Here is a 6,891-nt window from a genome sequence, read left to right on the forward strand (position 1 = left end):
CACCTCAGGAGGAGACGGTCCTGTTCCGTAGTTGAATCCTCAGGAGGAGACGGGCCTGTCACTTGCTGGACACTCTGGGACGTCCTGAAGACTTCTTCACTACAGTTGAACCTCTCTCCTTGAAGTTCTTGATGATCCGGTAAGTGGTTCTTTCAGGTGCAATATTCTTTGTAGCAATTTCCTTGCATGTGAGGCCATGAAGTGATAAAGCTATGATGGCTGCACGTGTTTCTTTGAAGATAACCATTTATAACAAAAAACATAATGATTGGAAGCGCTTTTATAGCAATCAGTTTGCTCTTACAATCTATTTAGTATGATAGTGATTTCACCTGACTAGTACTCATTCACACTTGGTACTTTCCTGCTCCTGTGATTAGCCAGTTAATGTTAGCTGGTCATTGTGACGAGTGGGGCAGGACCGAGAGCCGTGGGAACAGAACAAGGCTGGTGGAATAAGTGATAATGCAGGACACCTGCGCCATTCACCGGTATCTAGTTCCAGGCAGGAGCTCCAGAAGGATAAAAGGTGGAGTGACAACAATGCAAGATGAGAGAGGACCAGGCCTGGACCTTATTTTGTGTTTTGGTTCTGTTTGTGCGTGAAGTGGCCTGTGGGGCTATTTTAAGTTTTGTGTTTATTTTATTATTAGTGTTTTGTTTAAATGTTCACCGGTTCCCGCCTCCTTCTTCCTGACATACGAAATGTGTTACAGTTATTTTGTGCCAGTATAAAAAAAACAGTGATTTTTTTTCTTTCTTTTTTTGGCCAATGAAGCTTTTGGCAATTATTTAAAATGCATCTGATCACTCTACACCAGTGGTTCTCAAACCTCTCCATGAAGCACACCCAGCCCTGCATATTTTGTATGTCTCCCTCATCTATCGAATGTGTCAGATATAAGGAGACAGAAAATGTAAAACCACGACAGCTACATCAATGTGTCAGATATAAGGACACACAAAATGTGCAGTGCTGGGGGTACTTCATGGAGAGGTTTCAGAACCACTGCTCTACACAATAATCTAGAAACAATGTGAAAGAACACCACGACAGCTTCAGCAACAAACTTAGCAAAACAAAATTTATGTCACTGCCAAAACTTGCTGAAACACACACACACACACAGTGTGTTGAAACATCTGCAAACTATAAGTGTGTGTGTGTGTGTGTGTGTGTGTGTGAATTCTCTATAAATAAACTACAAACTATAAAAAAAGAAATGTGTTTTCATTTCTTTGGCTCGAGGTGAGCTGCTCATTACAGTGACTTCGCTGCAGTGACATCATCATCATCACAGGAGGCACACACACACACACACACACTGTACACTACTAATACTACACTAATACTACTGTCAGACTACATTGTGCTAACTGTAAAGGCAAGAGAATGATATGGGACTGTTTGTGTTGTGTTGGGACACTTGCTTCCAGTAAATGGAAATCTTAATGCATATCAAGACATTTTGGACAATGCTGTGCTTCCAGCTTTGTGGGATGAGTTTGAAGAAGACCTTATTTTTTTCCAGCATGACTGTGACCCAGTGCATAAGGCAAGGTCCATAAAGACCAGTTTGGTGAGGAAGAACACAGAGCCCTGAACTCAACCCCATCCAACAACTAACATAGTAAATGTTGCCTTCTGGTCAGCGCTACAGAGCACTGACCACCAGAAGAGCCAGGCACAAAAACAGTTTTTTTTTTCCTGCAGGCTTTATTCAACCTGAACAATTAATCTTCATAATTATACAACGTCCATCACAACTAACATAGTTATCTGACATATTTATATTAAACTGCACACTTTGTAAATAACATATCTGCACACTAATAACATACCTGTACATTTAACCAAACAATTAATTTTTTTCCCTATATCACTATTTCTGTATATATAGTACATTATTTAATGTTTTGTTTTTCTTTTTTTATATTAGTGTTATATTAAATCCCTACTGTGTTATTCCTGTGTATGTTTGCACTATGTTGTACTTTCTTCTACACTGGAAGCTCCTGTAATCAAGTCAATTTCCTTTTGTGTGTAAACAAACTTGGTAATAAAGCTCTTCTGATTCTGATTCTGAATGAACCAGACCTTCTCATCAAACATCAGTGGTTGACCTCACCTACGATGTTAATGCTGAAGATGATTTTCATTCCTCTCACGGAGAGAGAAGTTGAACAGGGAATAGTCATCTATTTGTCCCAAAATGTCTTTGTTAATGTCTCAAGGAGCTTGACCCACTCTTGGGACTTTGCTCCTGTTAGCAAGATCCCCATAGGACCAAAGATTAAGGTTTATTAACTAAAACGTGATAAGGGCTGGTTTTTGAACATTTGGCAGACTGTGAAGACTTTGAATTCAGTTGGTCCAGGAATAAAAGCCATCAGACAAAGGAGGAAGGTTGATCATCTGAGTGATTTAGACAGAAAAGAAAATACACACAAATCAAAATCCTAAAGCTGATAAACAACGATGTCCTTCCTGAAACATCAGCCTGTTGATGAAGAACTATAATCTCTCGGGGAATGATGTTTTATCGAGACGTGCGGAACAGATCACAGCTGAAATACAACAGGTGTGCTATTACTTTGATAATAGTCTCTCATCTTTTATTCTTTCATGAAATTAATATGGTATTTTGGTGCAAATTCATCAGTGACACTTATTAGACACTAAGTAGCTATTAACATAAACTCTACAGAAAACAGAAATCAAACTCATCAGCTCCACACTTCACTCAATAACCTGCAGAAACATCAGATCTGACTGATCTTAAGTAACTCGATCCAGCACTTTCACAGCATCAGCTTCATTCTTCTCATATTCATTACATCACATTAGAGTTACAGATTCTAATATTCACCACATACACTGTTTGTGAACTTTTTAGAAAATAGTTTAGATGATAAAACATCTGCTAAGAAGATAAATGTCCATCTAACAGCTCAAGCACAACAATGGAGTCTCATTGTAGATTTAAGTAGATTAAGTAGAAAATCAGCTCAAAGATATGATTCGATTGACCATTATGAGAACACTTTACAATACTGCTGCACTAATATGCATTAATTAATTTTTAATGCACAGATAACCATGAGTTAATGCACAGCTTCTTAAGAACTAAATCATTCATTAATGATTACTACATCAGCAACTAATAAAGAGTCTGTCTGATTAATAGATTAAGTAATATATCAATTGTTATTAATTAAAAGTGTCAACCTGTATTAAATCCTTAATAACATAGAGTATTAACTAATAGTGTAATTTAATGTGATAATTACCACAACGGGTCAAATCTATGCATTTCAACTTACAGTTATCTGCTTTAATTAATCATTAGCTGATGATTTGTAAAGATATCATTATGTTATTACGTGTTGAGGCAGATTTATTAACTCATTATATATAATTATGGTTAGGGGTTTTGCGTCTGAGTCTGAGGTCTGTGGGAGAGTTAGGACAGTTACACAGTGAATGTAATGTCAGAGAAGCAGTGGGACGTCACTTATACAAGTGATTTAAAGAGAAAGAAATGTTCTGACATGAGACCCATTTGAGCAAGATTTCCAGAGCTGAAATCACTGCTCGACTCACTGCAGTCTTTTCCTGATCTCTGATCAGTCGTATCAGCTCAGAGCGGCTTCTTCAGCTCGACTCACTGCAGTCTTTTCCTGATCTCTGATCAGTCGTATCAGCTCAGAGTGGCTTCTCTCAATGGAGTGGATGAGCTCAGTAAAGATCCTCTCACTGTCCTCCACTGCTGTCTGTGCAGAGCGCTGTTAGGACACACAGTGATTCAGCTTCAGTGAGTCTGAACTGAGACGGAGACAAACTTCTCTTCTTCTCCAGACTCACCTTATGAGACTCCAAAGTCTCTCTCAGCTGCTGAAGATCTTTCTCTCTCTGCTGGATTTTCTGCTTGAACTACTTCTGCATCTCCTTCAGCTGCTTCTGCAGGACAAACAGATGATAGTGAATCTCACAGAAAACTACTGCCACTAAATCATCATGTGAACAGATCAATCCAGTAAAAGTGGAGCTGATAACTAATGACTGTAGATTCAAACTCCAGAAGTGATGATTGATCATTTACCAGCATCACACAGGAATTAAGGCCTGTTTCAAACTACAAGTGTAAGTATAAAAGTGAAACAGACACAGACATAGAGCTTCACACTGACAGTGTTTCTGTGTTCTGTGTAATTAAGCTGCAGAAAATAAATGAACAAAGTGAAGCTATAAATTACGGAAATCATCTGTATTCAGTCAGATTTACTGAACAGAAAGTTGTCTGTCACTCCAGTGATATTGTATCTTGACTGATGAAAGTCTTTATGTTGTCAAAGAACGGGTGAATAGTTCACTCCTGTCACAAAGCTGTGTTGTTAGTACACATGAACACGATGATGAAGGTTACAGGCAGTCTTTAATAAATCCACAGGCAAATCATACAAACAGAGAGAACAGCTACAACACTTCTACACACGGAAGAGACCCGACAGTTATGACCGGAAACAAACAAACAAACTAAAGTACTAAATCAAACGAGGCTAATAAACCACACACACCTGAACTAAATGATGAAATCAAATCACTAACCAAGAGAATGAAAATGGTGCAGACTGAAAACAAAGTACAAACTCTGTGAATGTGTGACAACTCTTATTATTTTATGTTGCTTAATCAAAGTCTATTTTATGAAAGATTGTGCTGATAAAGGTTTATGGTGCATTTTCAGCAAACTCTTCTTGCAGCTGTTGTTCATTTCTGCTGTCATGTAAAGTGTGAATGCTGTCAGTTGTTAATATGGTGCGGATATAAAACACATATATACAATAATACATACACAGCACACATAGAGTGTCAGCAATATTTCATCAGTGTCTAGTGTTAAATACCTGTTTCTCTCTCCTCTGTGCTACAGCTGATACAGTGTCGTGTTTTTTATGTTCATCCATCATACACAGCACACATATACATTTCTGATCAGTGCGACAGAAAACCTCAAGGAGCTTCTCATGTTTCTGGTAGATCATCTCCTGCAGTCGTCCAGTGGCGACACAGTCAAATTGTGTCTCTTTCCTCTAAAGAAAGTCTCATGTTGTTTGAGGTGATTCTGACAGTAAGAGTTCAGACACACCAGACAGGACTTGACGGCTCTGTATTTTCTTCCAGTACAGATGTCACACTGCACATCTCCAGCTCCAGCGTCACAGTCAGCAGAGAGTCTGGTCTTCTTCAGTTTCTCCACCACTTCAGCAAGCATGGTGTTTCTAGTTAAAGAAGGTCTCAGCCTGAAGGTCTGTCTGCACTGAGGACAGCTGTAGACTCTCTTCTGAGCCTCCTGATCCCAGTAGTCTGTAATACAGATCTTACAGTAACTGTGTCCACAGGGAATGGCCACTGGATCCTGAAAAACTCTGGCTTCTGCCATTTTACTGCTTAAATACAGAGACACAAACACACAACAGCTCAACTACACTTCAGTTTCTCTTTCCCTGAACTCATGTGATTCTTTTTCCTGGTTCTGTGTTTGAGTGATGTGTGTATAACAGGTGTGTCTGAGAGTCTGTAAAACAGATTCCTCATACCTGCTGAGTTTAGTTTCGACACATCTGCCTGTTATTAAAGTAAACAAAGATCTTGACTAGTAGAATCAGGTACGTTTGAATAGAGATCAAACTAAACTCTGTAGGAAAGTGACTCTCCTGGAAGAGGAATGGGTAACCCTGATGATGAAATGTCTACTAGATGTCAGTCTCAGAAAACACTCAGAGAATTCAAGAGAAGCAGGACAACAGCTTTAACCTCTTTGCCAGTCAAAGTCTCATCTCTGGAGTCTGCCCCTTTTTGGTAGCTGGACAATCAGAGTTCGAATTGGAGGGGGGCTGGGGGGGGGCACCGGACCTCCCATAAGCATTAAGGAACCCCCCATAGGTAGAGGAACACTTTTCAAACTCTGACCCCCGACGCGTATGGCAGAGCATCCAGGTCATCAGTGACTACAAGCCATGCAACTCCATTCCAACGGTCACAGACATCTCCTTCCTTAACGAGCTAAATTACTTTTATGCTTGCTTCAACAGCGACAGCAAGGAGACGGCCACCAAGATCACACTCTCAGCAGACCACCAAACCCTCAAACTCACCTCCACAGTTGTCTACACTGCATTGAGCCGGATCAGCGCATGCAAGGCTGCTGGCCCGGACGGCATTCCTAGACGTGTGCTTAGGGCATGTGCAGAGCAGCTTGCAGGGGTCTTCACAGACATTTTCAACCTGTCCCTCACCCAAGCAACTGTGCCAGTATGCTTTAAGTCCAAATCCATTGTGCCAGTGCCGAAACACTCCTCCCCAAGGTGCCTGAATGACTACCGCCCCATAGCACTCACACCTATTGTCATGAAGTGCTTTGAGCGACTGGTAATAGCACACCTCAAGGACTGCCTCCCACCCACATTGGACCCACACCAATTGCCTACAGAAGCAATAGGAGCACAGAGGATGCAGTATGCACAGTGCTGCACTCTGCACTAACACACTTGGACAATAACAACACATATGTACGGATGTTGTTTGTTGACTTCAGCTCAGCATTTAACACTGTCATTCCCTCCAAGCTGAAAAAACTGCCGTACATTGGGAGCAATGTCTGCCGATGTCTGAAGACATATAAGGCCAGTAGAAGGACCATATTGCTCTGGCAAACATTTTGGCCAGTCCATAATGACCCACTTATGGGTGTCCATGGACATGACTGAGTATTTCAGGAATCAATGATGTAGGAATGACCACCTGCAAGGCATTATCACCAAAACAGCTGCATAAGTGTCTGCATAACACTCCATTGTGAATGATGAGGCAACTAAACTGTGTCCAAA

The 6,891-nt window shown here is 40.5% G+C and overlaps 1 pseudogene; it reads right to left on the bottom strand.

The window, feature by feature from the left end:
• Positions 1–2,779: 2,779 nt before the first annotated feature.
• Positions 2,780–5,444, bottom strand: LOC122141305 (annotated as a pseudogene).
• Positions 5,445–6,891: the final 1,447 nt, after the last annotated feature.

The sequence above is a fragment of the Cyprinus carpio genome, chromosome B21 (genome assembly GCF_018340385.1).
Source record: "Cyprinus carpio isolate SPL01 chromosome B21, ASM1834038v1, whole genome shotgun sequence".
In the NCBI taxonomy this organism is placed as follows: Eukaryota; Metazoa; Chordata; class Actinopteri; order Cypriniformes; family Cyprinidae; genus Cyprinus; species Cyprinus carpio.